The sequence below is a fragment of the Peromyscus eremicus genome, chromosome 3, assembly GCF_949786415.1.
Source record: "Peromyscus eremicus chromosome 3, PerEre_H2_v1, whole genome shotgun sequence".
Taxonomy (NCBI): Eukaryota; Metazoa; Chordata; class Mammalia; order Rodentia; family Cricetidae; genus Peromyscus; species Peromyscus eremicus.
The window spans coordinates 16,156,641-16,174,807 of record NC_081418.1 but is presented as its reverse complement, the minus strand read 5'-3'; the positions used below and the strand labels follow the sequence as shown (position 1 = coordinate 16,174,807).

General features: G+C 42.2%; 1 long non-coding RNA gene across 2 annotated transcripts in view; it reads left to right on the top strand.

The window, feature by feature from the left end:
• The first annotated feature begins 5,056 nt into the window (after positions 1-5,056).
• The window catches only part of LOC131905650 (uncharacterized), a 38,169-nt gene continuing 25,058 nt past the window's right edge, over positions 5,057-18,167 (top strand). For both annotated transcript variants that reach the window (XR_009378006.1, XR_009378005.1), the window contains exon 1: positions 5,057-5,178. This is a non-coding gene — a long non-coding RNA (uncharacterized LOC131905650). The remainder of the gene's footprint in view (positions 5,179-18,167) is intronic.

The following is an 18,167-nucleotide window of genomic DNA, read 5'->3' as shown; positions in this document are numbered from 1 at the left end:
ATGACATAATTATTGATGGAAAAGAGCATTGATGGAAGATTATGGTTGGTTGGGAACAGGCATTTAGACTTTAGAATTAAGAAGATTTTGTCCCCGTGTGCAGGAAAATTTAGTTCAAAGTAAAAGGAACACACAAGAGTGCCATCTGTATCAATGAGTCAGATAAGAATGTGTTGAATGATGATTTTAACAAGAGAAAATGCTTCTGCGTCTCACAGAAGTGGTCAAAAAAAGTAGTAAAAACAAATGAGAATTGGGGGATATGAAACATATTTGACTCTTTTTCTGGTTACAAACGTAGATGAGTTTCAGTGCTACAAGTAGCTTACATTGAACCTACCTACAAGAGAACTGACCCCTGGGCGCAGCCGGGAAATCTTGAAACTGAAAATCTGAAATGGCCTCACCATGCTGTTCTACTCAATGAATCATAAAAGAGACACAGGAATTCTGGGAGCTGTGCTTACTCTGTGGTATGATTCCTCAGCAAATAGCTGGACTTCAGTCTGACTTTCCCGGCTTCACCTATCCAGCGATACTGATTTTTATAATTAGGGCAAAAATGAAGACAATCACAACTCCCCGTGCCTGTGTTGTGTAAAGCCCGTGCCTCAGTGCCAAGGACATTGTGCAGCTTGTACAAGCTTAACAACCGCAGTTCCTCTGGCCTCAGAATGGTTTCTCTGGTTTCTTTAGAGAGATCAGCCAGTGCTTAGCACAGGGGACTCCAAACTCACACACCACAGTGGCTGGGGTGAATATGAGCTCACGGCGGTAAAGTGCATTGCAGTGTAAAACTCTGGGGTGTTAAGATCTGTTTGGGGTGGTTGGGGAAAGGACCTGAAAGGAAAGATGTTAGATTGTTGGGGTTTCCTGAACAAAGTGTCACAACATGAGGGCTTAAACAAAAGAAGCTTACTTCCTCGTAGTGTGGAGGCAAAAAGTCCAAGATCAAAGGATTATCAGGACTTGCTTCTTTCGTAGTCTCTCTCCTTGCCATGTTGATGGCCGTTCTTTCACAGGGACCTTATATGCTCTTCTCTGTGCCTGTCTATGTCTTAATTAATCTCTGCTAATACCAGTCATAATGTATTCGGCCCCTAATGACCTTAGTTAACCTTAATTCCTTAGGTTTTGTACCAAAATGCAGCCCCATTCTGAAATACTGGTGGTTTGGGGTTCAATATACAAATTTATGGGGATACAGCTCCACCCATAGAAATACAAGTGATCTGAAACAATGGGAGCATCTTTCCCCCCAGACTTGATTCTACGAGTCAAAGATGACTGACATTTGGAGCAGACTTTGGCTAGACCATTTGAGAGGATTATAACGAGGAGCATGTGAGAGGGAGCACTTTCCATGGGGAGAAAGGAGAAAACGTGCTGTGTAATATGGCTTTGTCAGGAGCCCGTTTCCAGACGATACCTGTGGTGTTCGCACAGCTGTTCCGTCATTGTCCTCAGCAGCAGCCAGAAGGCTGATTTCCCGGTGATTTTTCACCTAATTTTCTTTGCTGCTTCTTCAGAAGGGATAGTTTCAGTCCCGAATTAAAACACACACACACACACACACACACACACACACACACACACACACCAGCCAGAATGCTGATTTATTAATGTATATTGAGAAGCACAATCACCGACGGACCTGGATACTCCAGGTCCTTGGCCAGCATGTGCTTCCCTGTAGGTGTACAGCCAGCAGGTGCTCGTAAACGAGGGTGGGGCTGCAGTATCGTCAGAGGACAGGTTGGTGTGCGTGGAATCAGGCCAGAAGGCAGTTTCCTAATTCAGTGACCCCTATGCTTCCCATTCTTTAGACCAAGCAGCAGTGAGGGGCAGCATAGACTGACCCCTGCCCCCCCCCCCCTCCATGTTTCCCTCTGGCTTTTTCCCATCCAGCTCCACTGGCCTTGCTCTCAAGAGCATTCCTCAGTGTAGTGGGAGCTGTTTGAGCCATGCCCTGAAGCACCACCCCTGGGGAGGCAGCTGTAGCTGGTACACCTGCCTATGACCTCGAGGTACCTGCCCCTGGGGTGTGGCCACCGGGGACCCTTGTTAAGACCTGGGAGGCACGTTTGCCCTCGCTCTTGGCTACCTCGTGGTTTGGGATGCTGAGATCTTGGACCAAGCTGTTCAGTGTGGGACATAGCTCAGCCTTCCCAGACCCTACGATAAATCTCCACGGAGTTGATTTAATGATCAAAGGAATTTATTTGGGAGTAAACTCACAACCACGGGAGATTTATTGTAGGATCCGGGAAGGCTGAGCTATGTCCCACACTGAACAGCTTGGTCCAAGATCTCAGCATCCCAAACCATGAGGTAGCCAAGAGCGAGGACATAAGTACATTCTAGGACTTAAGAGTCCCCAGTGGCCACACCCCAGGGGCAGGTACCTTGAGGTCATAGGCAGGTGTACCAGCTGCAGCTGCCTCACCAGGGCCAGTGCTTCAGGGCATGGCTCAAACAGCTCCCACTACACCTCAGTTTCCCCAGGGCAGAAGAGGTCCCACTTCCTCACCAGCAGCGTGTTATGCACAGTAAGCATTTTGCTTCCTGTGCTGGCAACTTGGTTACTTCAGTACTGTTCAATGACTATAGAAATGTGAATGAAGAGACTTTCTATCATGTAGAACACACAAGGGGCTGGTGTTCAGTAACTACTGGACTGGTTAGTGGAAATAATTTTATAAAGGCCTGTTTTTGTTTTTGTCTTGTGGTATAAGACACTTCCTGGAAAATAATTCATAAACCATAACCTTGTACCAGTAATGTGAGGTGAGATAGGCAGGCTGGCATGTTGGCCTATCAGAAGAGAACCTGCTCAGAAGTTAAGCCATCTGTCAGTTTTCTTTTCCTTTATTTTTCCAAAACTTTAAAAATTAATCTTGAAGCTCATTTAATGTGCAGCATGTTTGCGAAATATTTTCAGTTATCATAACATTTTCTTACTTTTTGCATATTTTGGGGGAATGACTGAAAGTATTTCCAAAATAAAGCCATGCATATGCTCAAGACAAGTACTCATTAAAAACAGTTTTCGTGTAAAGTATAGTCAGCACCAAGGTTCTGCAGCGGGGCGGAAAAGATACTCACTGGACTTTGTTGTGGAGATTTTATTTTTTAAATTGGTTATGTGTACACTGTGCCTTGTTCCCCTCCCCTCCTCGAGCCCCTCCCAGGCCCACCCCCACTCCAATCTAACTTTATCTCCCCTTTCCTCCTCCATCAAGTCCAGATGTACTGGCTCTATATTCTTGGATATGTGGCCTTCCATTGGAACATGGTGAACGTACCAGGACCTACGCTCTTAAGAAAACTACCTCTTCCTCTCTAGCAGCTATCAGTTGCTAATAGTTGCTCGTCAAGGGGTGGGACCTCGTGTCCTCCTTCCCTCTCTGGTGGGATTTGGTCTGACTGAAGCTTGCACAGGTCTTGTGCATGCTATTACAATGGCTGTCAATTCCTGTGTGCAGCTGCCCTGCTGTGTCCTGATGATAGTTTCCTTGGAGTCATTCACTGCCTCTGGCCCTTACGTTCTTTTTGCCCCATCTTCCATAATGATTCCTTGGAAGGAGGGATGTGGTATAGATACCCCACTTAGGGCCGGCACTCCACGGTCTCCCAGTCTCAGCACCTTGGCCAGTGTTGGGGCTCCCGTCAATCTTCAATTAAATGCACATCTCACCAAGCCTACCTGCCTTTGAGACTGTCTTCTCTCCTGTCTGTCCTCCCCGTTCCTGCTCCGTGGGTCCACACTCACTGCTGGAACCTTTCCTCTCCATAGTTTGCCTTTTTCCTTCCTTCAGCAACTCGTGCTTCTCTAAATATGAGGGACTCTCATTTTGAAGAGCCCTGCTCAGTCCTGCCTACCCAAGGGGATTCTATACTTCAATAGTCTCCTTCCCCTGTTATGAGCACCTATTCCCTCCCCCCCACACACACACCTTCTGCAATCTCCATGTTAGAATCTCATTCCCTTGGAATTTTTGCATAAAAACTAAAACAATGTGCTCAGTCATTTTCTAGACACAGGTCATTTCGAGTGAATTCCTTACAGCACCATTTTGAAAGCTGACTTCCTCTTCTCTTCTCTTCCTCCTCCTTCTTCCTCTTCCTCCTTTCTGTCTCCCCCTTATACACACACATAACTGTGTTAAATCTGTATTTGGTCAAGTTTTCTCATTTTTTAGAAGCGATTTAAAAAAGCATATAAAAATGTTTTATATTTTGCAGTTCAGAATCTTCCAAGAATGAGTTCCTAAGATGATCTGTAGCTAGTCATTATAGCCATTGGGAAGACGCAGTGTTTCACAGATGAGTCATTAGCTTCTGGGCCCAGAGACCAAATCTGAAGAACCTTTTCCTATCTTATAATTAAATACATTCTGCAGCTTGCAGATAAACATGCTGATCTGACAGTGAGTTAAGGGGGTTTATCAGCATTTGTGCACCTGCAGCGTTAACACTGAAAGACATGACTTCATTAAACCTCACTGTGCTTGTGAGAACAATGAGGGATGGTCGTAGGTGCAGAAAAGAACCACACTTCTAGATGGGGGTTTTAAGCTCATCATTGAAGAGATGAACTCATTCTATCCGACATGTCCAGCTGTGCAAACAGCAATGCCAAGTGAACTGCGGTTAGCTGTACTAATACATAGGCTGAGAACAGAGCCTGGGCCATACATAAATGATGCGAACGCCTAATATACTTGAATGCTGTGAATACTGCACAGAGGGGCAACAAGAGCTCCAGAAGCAACAGAAGAGATTTGCTCACTATCATGAAAGGAGATTGTGTTTCCAGCCTTTGAGGAAGATTTCCTTCACCAGTGACTGTTTTTGCCTTTTGAGGCCAGTGTTTCCTACGATGATAAAACAATACAGAACATCAGTGTCTCCAAAAGCTCCATAGGGAAATCACAAAGGGTTACCACAGTTACCATCACCCTCTCATAAAGCCTCAGAATGAGGAAACAATGTGGAAGTGTCTGTGTACTCATCCAGAAGAGGTAGGCGGGGTGGGCTGGGTGGGTGAGAAGAATCCTGAGCTTGGGTTAGGAGTTCTAGTCATGAGTGTTCTGGGCCAAAGGAAGCAGAACTCAGGTTCTAGAAGCTGTGGCAATAGAAAGATGGGTCCTGGACAAGACACGCCTCAGTGAAAAGGTAACTTCATCTGAAGCCCTACTGGAGGGAGTGGATTCTTTATACGGTCCACTGTTGGCTGAGAGCTGTAAGGACTGGAACAGGGCTGATCAGAGTCCCTTCATGTGGCAGATACACAGGAAATGCTGAGCAGCCAACATCAGCAAGCCCTGAGTGTCTGCAAACCGATCCCCAGCCTCTGTAGTACTGCCAGACAAGTGGAAGAATACCAGTTATTTCTGAAAATCTACCATGTAAAGTAAAATATATGTTGATTTCTCTACTGGTCTCAGGAGCTGAATTTTGAGATCTCAGCCATGCTTCAAGACCATCATGGATTGAATCTCCGTGAGAGAGGGCTTGTAACACCATTCTTCCACGTGGTATTCAGTCAGAAAAAACTTTGTGAGCTGGGCATGGTAACGCATGCCGCTTTAACACTCCAGGAGACGGACGCAGGAGAATGGCTAGTCTGAGACCAGCCTGGGCTGCATATTGAGGTTTTTGTCTCCTTTTTAAAAAATTGGAAAATGTGCAATACAATATTCAGAAGTGATGTTAGAAATAACCGAGAATTTGCTGCAGGCTGTACTTACACATTTCCTTCTGTCAGTCATGTTTCAGGAAACCCACACCACCTCTTTGCTTTTTTGCCAGATACATGGCAAGAACTAAAACTATCTTTTAAGGAAGCTTGCTTTGAGACTAGTTCAGCAGCTAAAGTGCTTGCTGTTTGGGTAGGAAGACTGAAGTTTGGATCCTAAGAACCCACATACATGCTCAGTGTGCATGGAGGCCTGCCTATAATTACAGCTTTGGAAATCTCAAAACTGGGGATCCCCAGAGCAAGCTGGCTAGTAAGATTAGCCATACCCGTGGAGGCTGGGTTTGATTGGGAGACCCTGCCTCAAAGTTTAAGAGAGACTGAAGAAGAGCCCTACACCTACCCTGGCCTCCATGTGCCGCACCCACATTTGCCTGCACACCTGTGAACACACACACACACACACACACACACACACACACACGGAAAGGGGAAATGTTCACTTTCATACGGCGTGAGCGTTAAGACAGGGATGCAGTCAAAGAGACAATCCTGTATTAACAGTAAGCACAATGGCTTTTTAGAAACGCAGGGAATTTCTTTGCATTAAAGACATTTTTGGTATCTATAGATAAACTTCAAACTCCTTTAAACTCTTAGGCCAGTGAGATGCCACTTGCCACACAAGACTAGTGACCAGAGTTCAATTCTTGGAGTCCATATAAAGATAGTAAGAGAAAATCAACTCCACAAAGCTGGCCACTGGCCTCCTCCTGTTCACAATGGTATGTGCCCCCTCAACCTCAATAAATAAATACATAAAATAATCTTAAAATCTTTGCTAGCTATATATCTGATAGAGAATTAATATCTGGAAAACACAAAGCACTAAAACAAACAAACAAACAAAAAACCCCTAAACAACAAGAAGTCAAACAACCCAACCAATAAATGTGTTAATGAAATCAGTATACTTATCAAAAGATGAAATGTACATGTCCAGTAAACATGAAAAAATGCTCAGCATCATTAGCCATTAGGAGAATGCAAATTAAAACTACATTAAGGGCTGGAGAGATCATTACCTGCCTTGCCAGCATGAGGACCTGAATGTAATACCCAGAACCACTTAAAAAAGTTGGATGTGATGGACTCACTTGTAACCCCAGTCCTGGGAGGACGGATACAGGCAGATTTCTAGGACTCTCTGGTCAGCCAGCCTAGCCTACTTGGTGAGTTCCAGGCTATTAAGAGACCCTGCCTAAAAAAAAAAAAAAAATCATCCACATTTGAGGGTTATTTATTCCATAGCTTCCACATGCACAAGAACACACAGCAACACACACATATGCACCTACACACATACCTCCCCCCGAAACATACATATTGAGATTCCGTTTATCCTAGTCATAATGCCTGTCATTAAGAAAACAAGTAAATGTTGAAGAGGACATGGACAAAGGGATCCCTAGACAATGCTGGAGAGAAACTAGTCCAGCCATGATGGAAATCAGTATGAAGACTCTTTAAAAACTAAACAGACCTACTGTGTGGCCTAGCTCTCCCACTCCTATGCATCTGCCAGAGGACTCCACTTGCAGAGGGATGCTATCCCAGCATTACTCACAGTTATGAAGTTAGGGCAACAGCCAAGCTGTCGGTCAGCAGAGGAATGGGTAAAGAGACTATATATCACAATGTGCTATGCATCACAATGGAAAGTTTTCGGACATTAAAGAAGCCTGGAGTGATGTCATGCACAGGAAAATGGACGCAACTGGGGGAATTACAGTGAGTGAATTAAATCAGTCTCAGAAAGACAAATACTGAATACTTTCTCTCACTTGGGCACTCCAGATTTTATATGGAGGCATAAAACCATGTGGTAAGACGGGAGAGCAGAGACCTCAGGAGAGGAGTGGGGAGAACTGGGGTGAGAAGAGAAGAGGTTCTAGTGGGCATAAATCAAAGTCCATTCTGTATGTACATGAAAGTAACCTTTTGTGCAGAATAAAATAAAAACTACTTTAAAAACATTAGTTACTTCTTTTTGTACCCTATTTCAACCCAACACAATGATCAGTATGATAACTGTCCAGCCATTGGATTGGCTAATATAAATGTGAAACATACGTAACAGAGTGTTTAAATATTCTCAAACATTTTTCTCTATTACTTTGTTCTTGGCCAACACTCTTAAACATGTATCCTTGTCTGTCTACTCCAGGAATCACAGCCGACAGATCTCAGAAGCTATTGGTATGCTGGTCAATAAGTTACTGAAGTTAATCTTCACTCAATGAATCATCAGCAAGGGAGATGGTCAGATGACAGTGTTCAGTTTTCAGAAGTCTCTTCCTCAGTCTGTTTCTCTTCCTTCTGTCTTCCTAATTATTGATTTAGGGTGTGAGCCCCTCCTCCCCACCCTTTAGCCAGCACCCTTGAGAGTTCAGTCTTTGAGAGATGTTCTCATTAGAGTCAATAATTCACCATGGCATATTATATAGTGCCCTGAATATCTATAAAGGTGTTCTTTCATGTTGTACATCCTGGGGTGCTCAAATAATTAATTTGACTAGCTTTATAGAACAATACCTTCTATTGTGAGTAGGGGAAATGTACTGTGCACAGAGGCAAATGTGCAGACATGGCTGTGAGAAGAGGCTCTGCAGGGGAGCTTCCCCAGAGGATGGAGTGCTGGAGTCAGGTACTTCTGGCCTTGGCTCCCTATGATGCCATCAAGTGCACTTGTGATGTGGAAACCATCAATTGCCGATTGATCGAAGTATTTCTTTGGGTGTTTTCTTCTTTTGTCTAACTTTTAAGAATGAGAAGAATTCTTTAGAACAGTTTACTTGGTGGCATTAAAAACCTTTCTTTGACATAAAGCATTCTGAAGACACAATATGGAGACTCGGGAAACCCTACCATCTGTTCCTTGCATCAGCTCAGAGCTACCAGGTTGTAAATAGATATTTGTATGAAAGTTAAAGACATCTAGTAAGCTCATATTAATGGAAGCCATTTGTTAATGGCCGATTTGGCTAATGAAAAAAAAAAGGTTTGTATATTAAGGTTTTAATTAATTGTTAAGTAACAGTGCAGACTCAAATTTAGACTACGGCACATGAGTAACAACATGGATGAACTTAAAAAAAAACAAGAACCTTTAAATTTGTATATTATGATTAAGAGTCAGTGGTTCACCAGGTGGTGTTGGTGCACGCCTTTAATCCCAGCACTCAGGAGGCAAAGACAGGTGAATCTCTGTGAGCTCAAGACCAGCCTGGTCTACAGAGTGAGATCCAGGACAGGCACCAAAACTACACAGAGAAACCCTGTCTTGAAAAGCCAAAAAAAAAAAAAAAAAAAAAAAAAAAAAAAAAAAAAAAAAAAAAAAAAAAGAGAGAGAGAGAGAGAGAGAGTCAGTGGTTCAGATGCAAATTCCTCTTCGGTGAGAAAGTAAGTAGGAGGCCTTGACTTAAGCCCACATTGGTGTTCAGTCCTGTCAAATGGAGGTTAGTTCCTTCCAGCTAGAATAGTCTGTATTTTGTTCTATGATCATGATTGAGCTTCCAATGAAAGAATCCCTCATCAATGACCATCAGAGAAAGAGAGAGGGAAGGGAGGGAGGGAGGGAGGGAGGGAGGAAGCAGACCTTGAGATACTGTAGCCAGATTCAGCTTCACACAGGAGCCAGAGGAGAAACGTGTCACCTCAGAGTGCAAAGGTCTCTAAAGTTCCAAAGCATCTGCCTTACTCTATCAGTCTTCTTGGGGACCTGGAGGCACCTGGGAAATCTGAGACTGTGCTTTCTTTTCTGGAGGACTGAACGCCACCTCAACCAGATTAGACAGTTTTGTTTTTTTAATCCCCTGCTGCCCATCATGGTATAAAGACTCATTTAATTATGCTAAACTAGTAAGAGAGATTATATTTACAAATATTTTGCACATCCAAGCTGTAGCGTGTATTACATTGGTGTTCTAGTTATCCACTATTTCCTGCTGTGGATAATTGTATTTTGTAAACTGAACCAGTCCCCATGTTTAATATTGGAATCTTAGGCAAAGAAACACATTTTTTCCTTACACATTGTATTATACTTGTCACTGAAAGTCCTTTGTCTCCAGGCATGTATTTCTGAGTGGTATTTCTAAGAACCCAATTGGTACAACTTTTTGGAGTTAATAAAACTCTGTTCCCACTGGTTTCCATTGCTGTTCTGTACAAAATTCCCCACTGGGTATTTGATGAATTTCTACTCCTTGGGGGCCCCATTTTTTTGTAAGTATGCTGGGGATCCACATGCCTTGTCACAGGGAGGAAGATGGTTTCCTCTGATAGCACTCCCCTGGCACCTGAGGAACTTCTCTGAGCCCTTTATTTGGCTGTATCTGTTGCCGGCATGGGGCCAGAGCACTGGGGAATAGAGGCTGCGCTTTCACAGAGAACACTTTATTCCCTCTTGGGAGAAGTGAACATGGCTCAATGTCAGGAAGGGAAATTTCTCATATAGATAAAGGGAAGGAACATCCGCCTACCTTTTTTAATGGTTAAAACACATTTAACGGTCCTTCTGTCTTTTGTTTTCTTGGGGAGCTTGAATTATTTCAAAAAAAAGAGACTGATGTCTTGAACCAAGCCCAGCTTTTTTTTTTAAATGCAGACTATTTTCCATTTCCCTAAAGATGAGTATGGTGAGGTGAACTAAAAAAGTAGTTTCTGAATAAAGGTCCGAGAGTACGCAACCTGAACTCTTGCATTTGAGTAGACACAGATGGCAGTTACTAAAGGTGGATCAGACAAGGCAAGTGATGATCAGTGCACCAAATCTAATGTATAGAACTTTTCTATTTAAAAAAAAAAAGATAGTGCAGAGGGCCTAGTCCAGTCCCATGTAGGCTCCACAACTGTTGCTTCAACTTTCATGAGTTCCCTCTAGTTTTGTTTGGTCATCCCTGCATGTTTCCCAATCATGATCCTGATGTACTTGCTCATAGAATCCCTCTTCTCTCTCTTTGACTGGATTCCTGGAGCTCTGCCTGGTGATTGGCTGTGGATCTCTGCATCTGCCTCCATCAGTCATTGGAGAAAAGCTCTGTGGTGACAGTTAGGGTATTCACTGGTCTGATCTCTGGGGCAAGCCAGTTCAGTTCAGGCACCCTATCCACTATTGCTAGTAGTCCAGGCTGGGGTCATCCTTGGGGATTCCTAGCAACTTCCCTAGAACTGGGTTTCTCTCTAGCCCCATGATATCTCCCTCTTTCATGGTATCTCTTTTATTGCTTTCCCCCTCCCTCCCTGTTTCAGCTCAACCATCCCATTCCCTTATGCTCTCATGCCCTATCCCCTGCCCTCCATTGACCACCCCTCATCCCCAGTTTACTCATGGAGATCTCATCCATTTCCCCTTCCCAGGGCGGTCCATGTGTCCCCAGGTCTTTCCTGTTAGTTAGCTTCTCTGGAGTTGTGGGTTGTTGCCTGATTACCCTTTGCTTTATATCTAGTATTCACTTATGAGTGAGTACATACCATGTTGGTCATTCTGAGTATGGGTTACCTCACTCAGGGTGATATTTTCTAGTTCCATCCATTTGCCTGCAAATTTCATGATGTCATTTTTTTCTCTGCTGAGTAGTACTCCATTATGTATATGTACCACATTTTCTTAATCCTTTCTTCAGTTGAGGGGCATCTAGGTTGTTTCCAGGTTCTGGCTATTACAAATATGAACATAGTTGAGCATGTGTCTCTTGTGGTATGATTGAGCATTCCTTGAATATATGTCCAAGAGAGATAAAGTTGGGTCTTGAGGTAGATTGATTGCCAATTTTCTGAGAAACTGCCATGCTGTGGGATGTTCTGTATGCTAAATGTGTTGCTCTGATTGGTTAATAAATAAAACACTGATTGGCCAGTAGCCAGGCAGGAATTATAGGCAGGACAAGGAGAGAGGAGAATTCTGGGAAGTGGAAGGCTGAGTCAGAGAGACGCTGCCAGCCGCCACCATGAAAAGCGAGATGTAAGGTACCGGTAAGCCACGAGCTACATGGCAACTTATAAGACTAATAGATATGGGTTAATTTAAGATATAAGAACTAGATAGCAAGAAGCCTGCCACGGCCATACAGTTTATAAGTAATATAAGTCTCTGTGTGTTTACTTGATTGGGTTTGAGCTGCTGCGGGACTGGCAGGTGTGAGAGATTTGTCCTGACCACGGGCCAGGCAGGACTGGAGAAAACTTCAGCTACACTGTCAAACTGATTTCCAAAGTGGCTGTACCAGTTTGTACTCGCACCAAGAGTGGAGGAGTGTTCCCCTTGCTCCACATCCTCTCCAACAAAAGCTGTCTGCAGTGCTTTTGATCTTACCCATTCTGACAGGTGTAAGATGATGTCTCAGAGTCGTTTTGATTTGCACCTCCCTGATGACTAAGGATGCTGAGCAATTCCTTAAATGTCTTTTGGCCATTTTAAATTCTTCCTTTGAGAATTCTCTGTTTAGCTCTATAGCCCATTTTAAAATTGGATTGTTCATTATTTTAATGTCTAGTTTCTTGAGTTCTTTATATATTTTGGAGATCAGCCCTCTATCAGATGTGAGGTTGGTGAAAATCTTTTCCCATTCTGTAGGCTGTAGTTTTGTCTTATTTACTGTGTCCTTTACCTTACAGAAGCTTCTCAGTTTCAGGAGGTCCCATTTATTAATTGTTGTTGTCAGTGTCTGTGCTACTGTTGTTATATTTAAGAAGTGATCTCCTGTACCAATGCATTCAAGAGTACTTCCTACTTTCTCTTCTGTCAGGTTCAGTGTTACTGGTTTTATATTGAGGTCTTTGATCCACTTGGACTTGAGTTTTGTGCATGGCGATAGCTATGGATCTATTTACAATCTTCTACATGGTGAGACAGTTGTGTAGCTTGATCTGCTTGGGGAGCCCCTTGTCAATAGGATCAGAATCCATCTCTGGTGCACGAGTGGGCTTTTTTGGAGCCCACTACCTATGAGGGGACACCTCGTACAGGCTTGAGGCAGGGGGAAGGGCTTGGACTTGCCTCTACTGGATTGCCTCCCCATGGGAGGCCTTGCCTTCTTATGGGTGGGAGTGAGGGGTGGGTTGGAAGGGGGATGCTGGGGAGAGGGAGGAGGGAAGAGGGGGATCTTTGATTGGTGTGTAAAAAGAATGAAAAAAATCTTAATAATTAAAAAAAAAATCACAAAGACCATACCCTCATTTCTTTTTCTTTTCTTTTCTTTTCTTTTCTTTTCTTTTCTTTTCTTTTCTTTTCTTTTCTTTTCTTTTCTTTTCTTTCTTTCTTTCTTTCTTTCTTTCTTTTTTTGTTTTTTTGAGACAGGATTTCTCTGCATAGTTTTGGTGCCTGTCCTGGATCTCACTCTGCAGACCAGGCTGGCCTCGAACTCACAGAGATCTGCCTGGCTCTGCCTCCTGTGTGCTAGGATTAAAGGCATGCACCACCACCACCCAATCCAAATTTGCATTTCTTAACAACTCAACTAATATAAATGGATTAACCTATTACTTTGTTACTGTCTTATTTCACTTGACACAATGTCTTCAAGGTTCATCCATGATGTAGCATGTGCCAAGATCCTCTTTCTATTTAAGGCTGAATAATATTCTGCTGTATGTGTATGTTGTTTCCTGTTCATCTTCATCCATTAATATGAATTTTGAGGAATACATACACTTGGTTTATAGCACCCCCAAAAGAAATTTACATCCTCAACTCTAGAAACTGTGAATACTATATTATATAGCAAAAAAGAAAAAGATTTTGTGGGTAGGATTAACTTTAGGATTTTAGATGGAGAGAATTCCCTGGATGGGCCTCCATCTGGCTTTTCCAGATAGGTCTTAAATGCAGACACCTGAATCTTCATAAGAGGGAAATGGGGATTTCAGAAATAAGTTCCGTCTGCCCCCAACAGTCATTCTCCTGCTTTGCCTACCTCTCATTTCCCTTTCTTAGACTGAGCACTCTGGAGAACATCACTTTGCACAGTCATTTTGGGTCTATTCTGGGTGATTTGTGAATTGTTCATTTTGTATGTTTTGTCTTTTGAGAGTCATTGTGTTTTTTCCCTTATCTTCTCTTCCCTCCTCCCCCTTTTCTTCCTGTCTTTGTTTCCCATTCTTCTCTCCTTCATCTCTCCCTCCCTCCCTTCCTTCCTCTTCTTTCTGTGCTGGGCTAAGGGTATATCTCAAGGCCTCTCACATGCTAGGCAAATGATCCACCACCGAGCTATATCCTCAGGCTCCTAGAGCTCTTCGTTTTTGTTATTTTATTAATGCAAGCAATAAAAATGTTAATAATTTAAAATACAAAACAGATTTTTAATACTTGTGCTTATGCAATTATAGATGTACCTCTACAGTATCCTGAATCAAAACGGTAATTATATTATAATAAATCAAATTTCCTGGATATTCCAATGAAAAATTGGTTTGGGGTTTTTGTGTGTGTGCAAGATAAATTCCATTAGTAAAGAGACTGAATGTTTTGCTTCAAACAAAAACACTATGTATTTGATAATATTAAGTAACAACAACTTCATATAGTATAAATTTTGTGTGTAGCTATTATCAATTCTATCTTCTTTCACTAATATCAATTTCTTTTTTCAAAATGATTAGGGAGCTGTCCCACTTCTGGAGAACCAGTAATTCTGAAATCTGAAACATTATTAGTTTCAAAATTATTTCATTTTCACTTGAAGAAAGAGGTGCAAAGAAGTGGGAAATTGATAAAGCCCTCCGAACTGACACATTTCTAAAGTATCTATGAAATGTACACACCATGAATAACCAAAGCAAGAGGCTTGCAGAGTGGAATGAGGATTTGCAATGGGAATGGAACCCTGAGTTTCAGAAACCATTAGATATTTTCCCCAAATGGACATAATTCCCAAGGAGACAACCATGGAGCAAAGAGTTTATACACAGGGTAGACGGGAAATAGGGATGAATCAGTGCTTCTTTGGAAAGTAGATCCTAACAGCTGCAGACATGACCATGGGAGGCTGTAACTCCAGCTGCATGAAGACACTTAGCCAGATGGACCCTTTCGTTTCATCCCAGAGACTTCTCATTTTGTTTGTATAGTCAGGCTTTAGTTGTGTGTACGGCTTTAAGAATCTGCCGATAGAGTATGCATTGCTTTTCTTCCCCTTTCAAAGTAAAAAGCTCTAGGGAGAGTCCTTTCCGCCTCTGTCTTTGAACTTTGGTCTCAGATCATCCCCTGGAATAGTATCTGGGTTTCAGTATGCCATCTTGCAGCTTCAAAAAGATATTATAAACAATTTTGATTGCAATAATAAAGTTGAAAGTGTACAATAAATAATTCAGTTAATTTATGAGACATTTCAGAAGAGGCACAGTAGAAAATTTTTTTAGGAGGCTTAGGACATCAGTGGGGCTCTCCATTTGGGATATTGTTAATTAAGTCTATTAAGAAGCAGTTGAAGGGACTAAGTAGGTTCAGCTAGTCTTGATAGAGCATGGGGGTTTAAGTTTCCTGAAGATATTGGGGGTAATTTTCCCCCAAAAAGGTGTATATTTTCCTCTCTCTTGGAAGTTTGGATAAAACTACCATTTTAGGCTAATTTTGGAAGAGTGGAAGTCAGTTACTTAAAATGATGATGAATATGTTTTGCTTTAGTACATGACCACACATAGCCCAGGCTGACCTTGAACTTGATATTTATAGCTGAGGGATAACCTTGAATTTCTCTGATCCTTCTACCTCAAACTTTTGAGTGCTAAGTTTGTAGGCATGTGGCATGCTGGGGATTGACCTCAACACTTCGTATGTGCTAGGCAAGTGCACTACTGATTCAATTACTTCTCTAGCACCAAATGCATCATTTTTGAAGCTTAAAATTTCTTGAGTAACTATAGATTATAGTAAATCAGCTCTTAATCAGTAAGTCAACCCACATTTGTTGGGTAGTTACTTTGAAAATGTGTTTACCATTGCTAGGTGACACTGACTGTGTCCCATAAAGGACATCACCTAATAAGGGAAATGATATTGTAGTTGTGTTTTTTTTTTAAACTATTTTCTCTTTGGGGGGGCCTTACACCAGCTCCTAAATAAATGGAGACTTATTCTCATTTATGAATGCCTGGCCTTAGCTTGACTTGTTTCTAGTCAGCTTTTCTTAACTTAAATTATCCCATCTATCTTTTGCCTCTGGGCTTTTACCTTTCTCTGTTTCTGTATATCCTTTCTTTCCCTCTTACTCTGTGTCTAGCTGTGTGGCTGAGTAGCTAGCCCTTAGCATCCTCCTCTCCTTTTTTCTCTCCTCTATCTCTTCTTCCAAGATTTCTCCTCCTATTTATTCTTTCTGCCTGCTGGCCTGCCTATCCTTTTTCCTGCCTAGCTATTGGCCATTCAGCTCATTATTAGACCAATCAGGTGTTTTAGACAAGCACAGTAACACAACTTCACAGAGTTAAACAAATGTAATATAAAAGAATACAACACATCTTTGCATCACTAAACAAATATTCCACAGCATAAATAAATGTAGCACATCTTTAACTAATATTCTATAACACAGAAATTTACACAGATATTTTCAAAATAGTATGGGGCCCACTGGTGAACTCACCATGCTCCATTTTTCTAAATCCACAGTCACACAGATGATTCTGGCTAGACTCATTGGGTCTCTTAACAAAACAAACAAAATGAAAAAATTAAAAATGCTTGAATGTGATAAGGGGACTTGTAGGAAAAAGGGGCATCCCCTATTGGGGAGAGAGGGAGAAGTGACAATAATCAGAATACATATTATATATGTATGAAATCATTAAGGAACTAACTCAATAAAACTTAAAAAAAATTAGCCTTGCAATTAATTCAGTCACTTATTTCCTAGTTTCATTCATATTTGTAGACATTAGAAGCCAAACAAAACCCATGCCTGATTCTTCTCCTTATGGAACTTAAAATTAATGTGTGCTCTTGTGCGTGTGTGTGTGCATGTGCGTGCACATGAAGTGGTGTCTTTGTTGAAGTCTGAAATGTGAAAGAGGAGGTGAAGTGGCTTGATGGAGTGGGCTAAAGACAGATTTCAGTGGGCCTTGAGGGGGGGACATTTCAGGAGCTCACAGGCAAGTGTGACTTTGAGTGATTGGGTTTTAAGTTAGAGAATGACTTTATATGATCTGTAATTTACAAACCAAATCATTTCCACCCTGAAGGAGGTTGCAGTAGATCAACCTTGAGTAGGGGTGATATTAATGATACTAAGATGGCCTGGAGCAGAAGAAATGCAAATGAACGGGTCTTGTAAGATTGGCAGATTTCTGATGGCTGATCAGATATAGCAGGCAAGGTTTAAACTGAGGTTTCTAGGATGAGTGGCTGGATGGAGGTCGCAGATCTGGGGTGTGTATGAAGGGTGCAGAGGATGATGGGTTCAGCATCTCTGTGACTAGCACAGTGGAGAAATCACACTTCAAACAGAAGGGCCAAAAGACAACTGGCCTTAAATATCTAATTTCTTCAAAGTATCCTATTCTTCCAAACACCTTCCTCACACAATGCCGTGGATGAGAAATTCAAATCTCATTTACAGATAAAGCATTGAATTGTTCAGAGACTTCAAGTCTTTGTGTGAATCTTTGTGAGAAAGGTCATTATGCACATAACGATAAAGTGGATGTCTGTGAGCTATAAGGGAACTTATGGCTTGGGAGAAGTTAATGTGCCCATACAAATGATCAAATAGTATTAATGCTAGGTTATATGACTGTTAAAATAGTATGTATTAGTTACTTTTATTGTTATGATAAAATAACATAACCAAAGGCAACTAAGGAATAAAGGATTTATTTTGGTGTATGTTTCTAGAAGATGAGGGCCCATCACTGCAGGGAAGGCCTGGCATGGCAACGTGACAGGGATGGGAAGCTGGCCCGTTACATTTTCATCACACACAGGAAGCTGAGAGAGCAAACATGAAGTGGGGGTAAGGCCTTAAGCCCCCAAAGCCCTCCACCAGTGATGTAGTTCCTCCAGCAAGGCTCTACTTCCTAATAACGCGCACACACACACACACACACACACACACACACACACACACACACACCCAGCACCACCAAGTCTTCAAATACATAAGCCTGTGGGGATATGTTTCTTGCAAACCATCGCAGATGGGGAAAACACCAGAAAGGGTAGGACAGGAGGCAATTTTGAGAGGATTCTGATAGCAAGGCTGCTACGTACAATGCCCAGGACCCTGGAGGTATTGCAAGTAGCCAAAGTGGGGTACCTCGTTTGCATGTCAGAAGCACACAGGGGTCAGTCGCCTCCAATGTGTTATCTCAAGTCAGGATGAGCAAATAACACCAGAGAGCTGTTTTTGGTCTTTCTGACTTGTACATACTCTGGGGAAAAAGGGACAGGCCACATTCTCATTTGAGAGAAAAT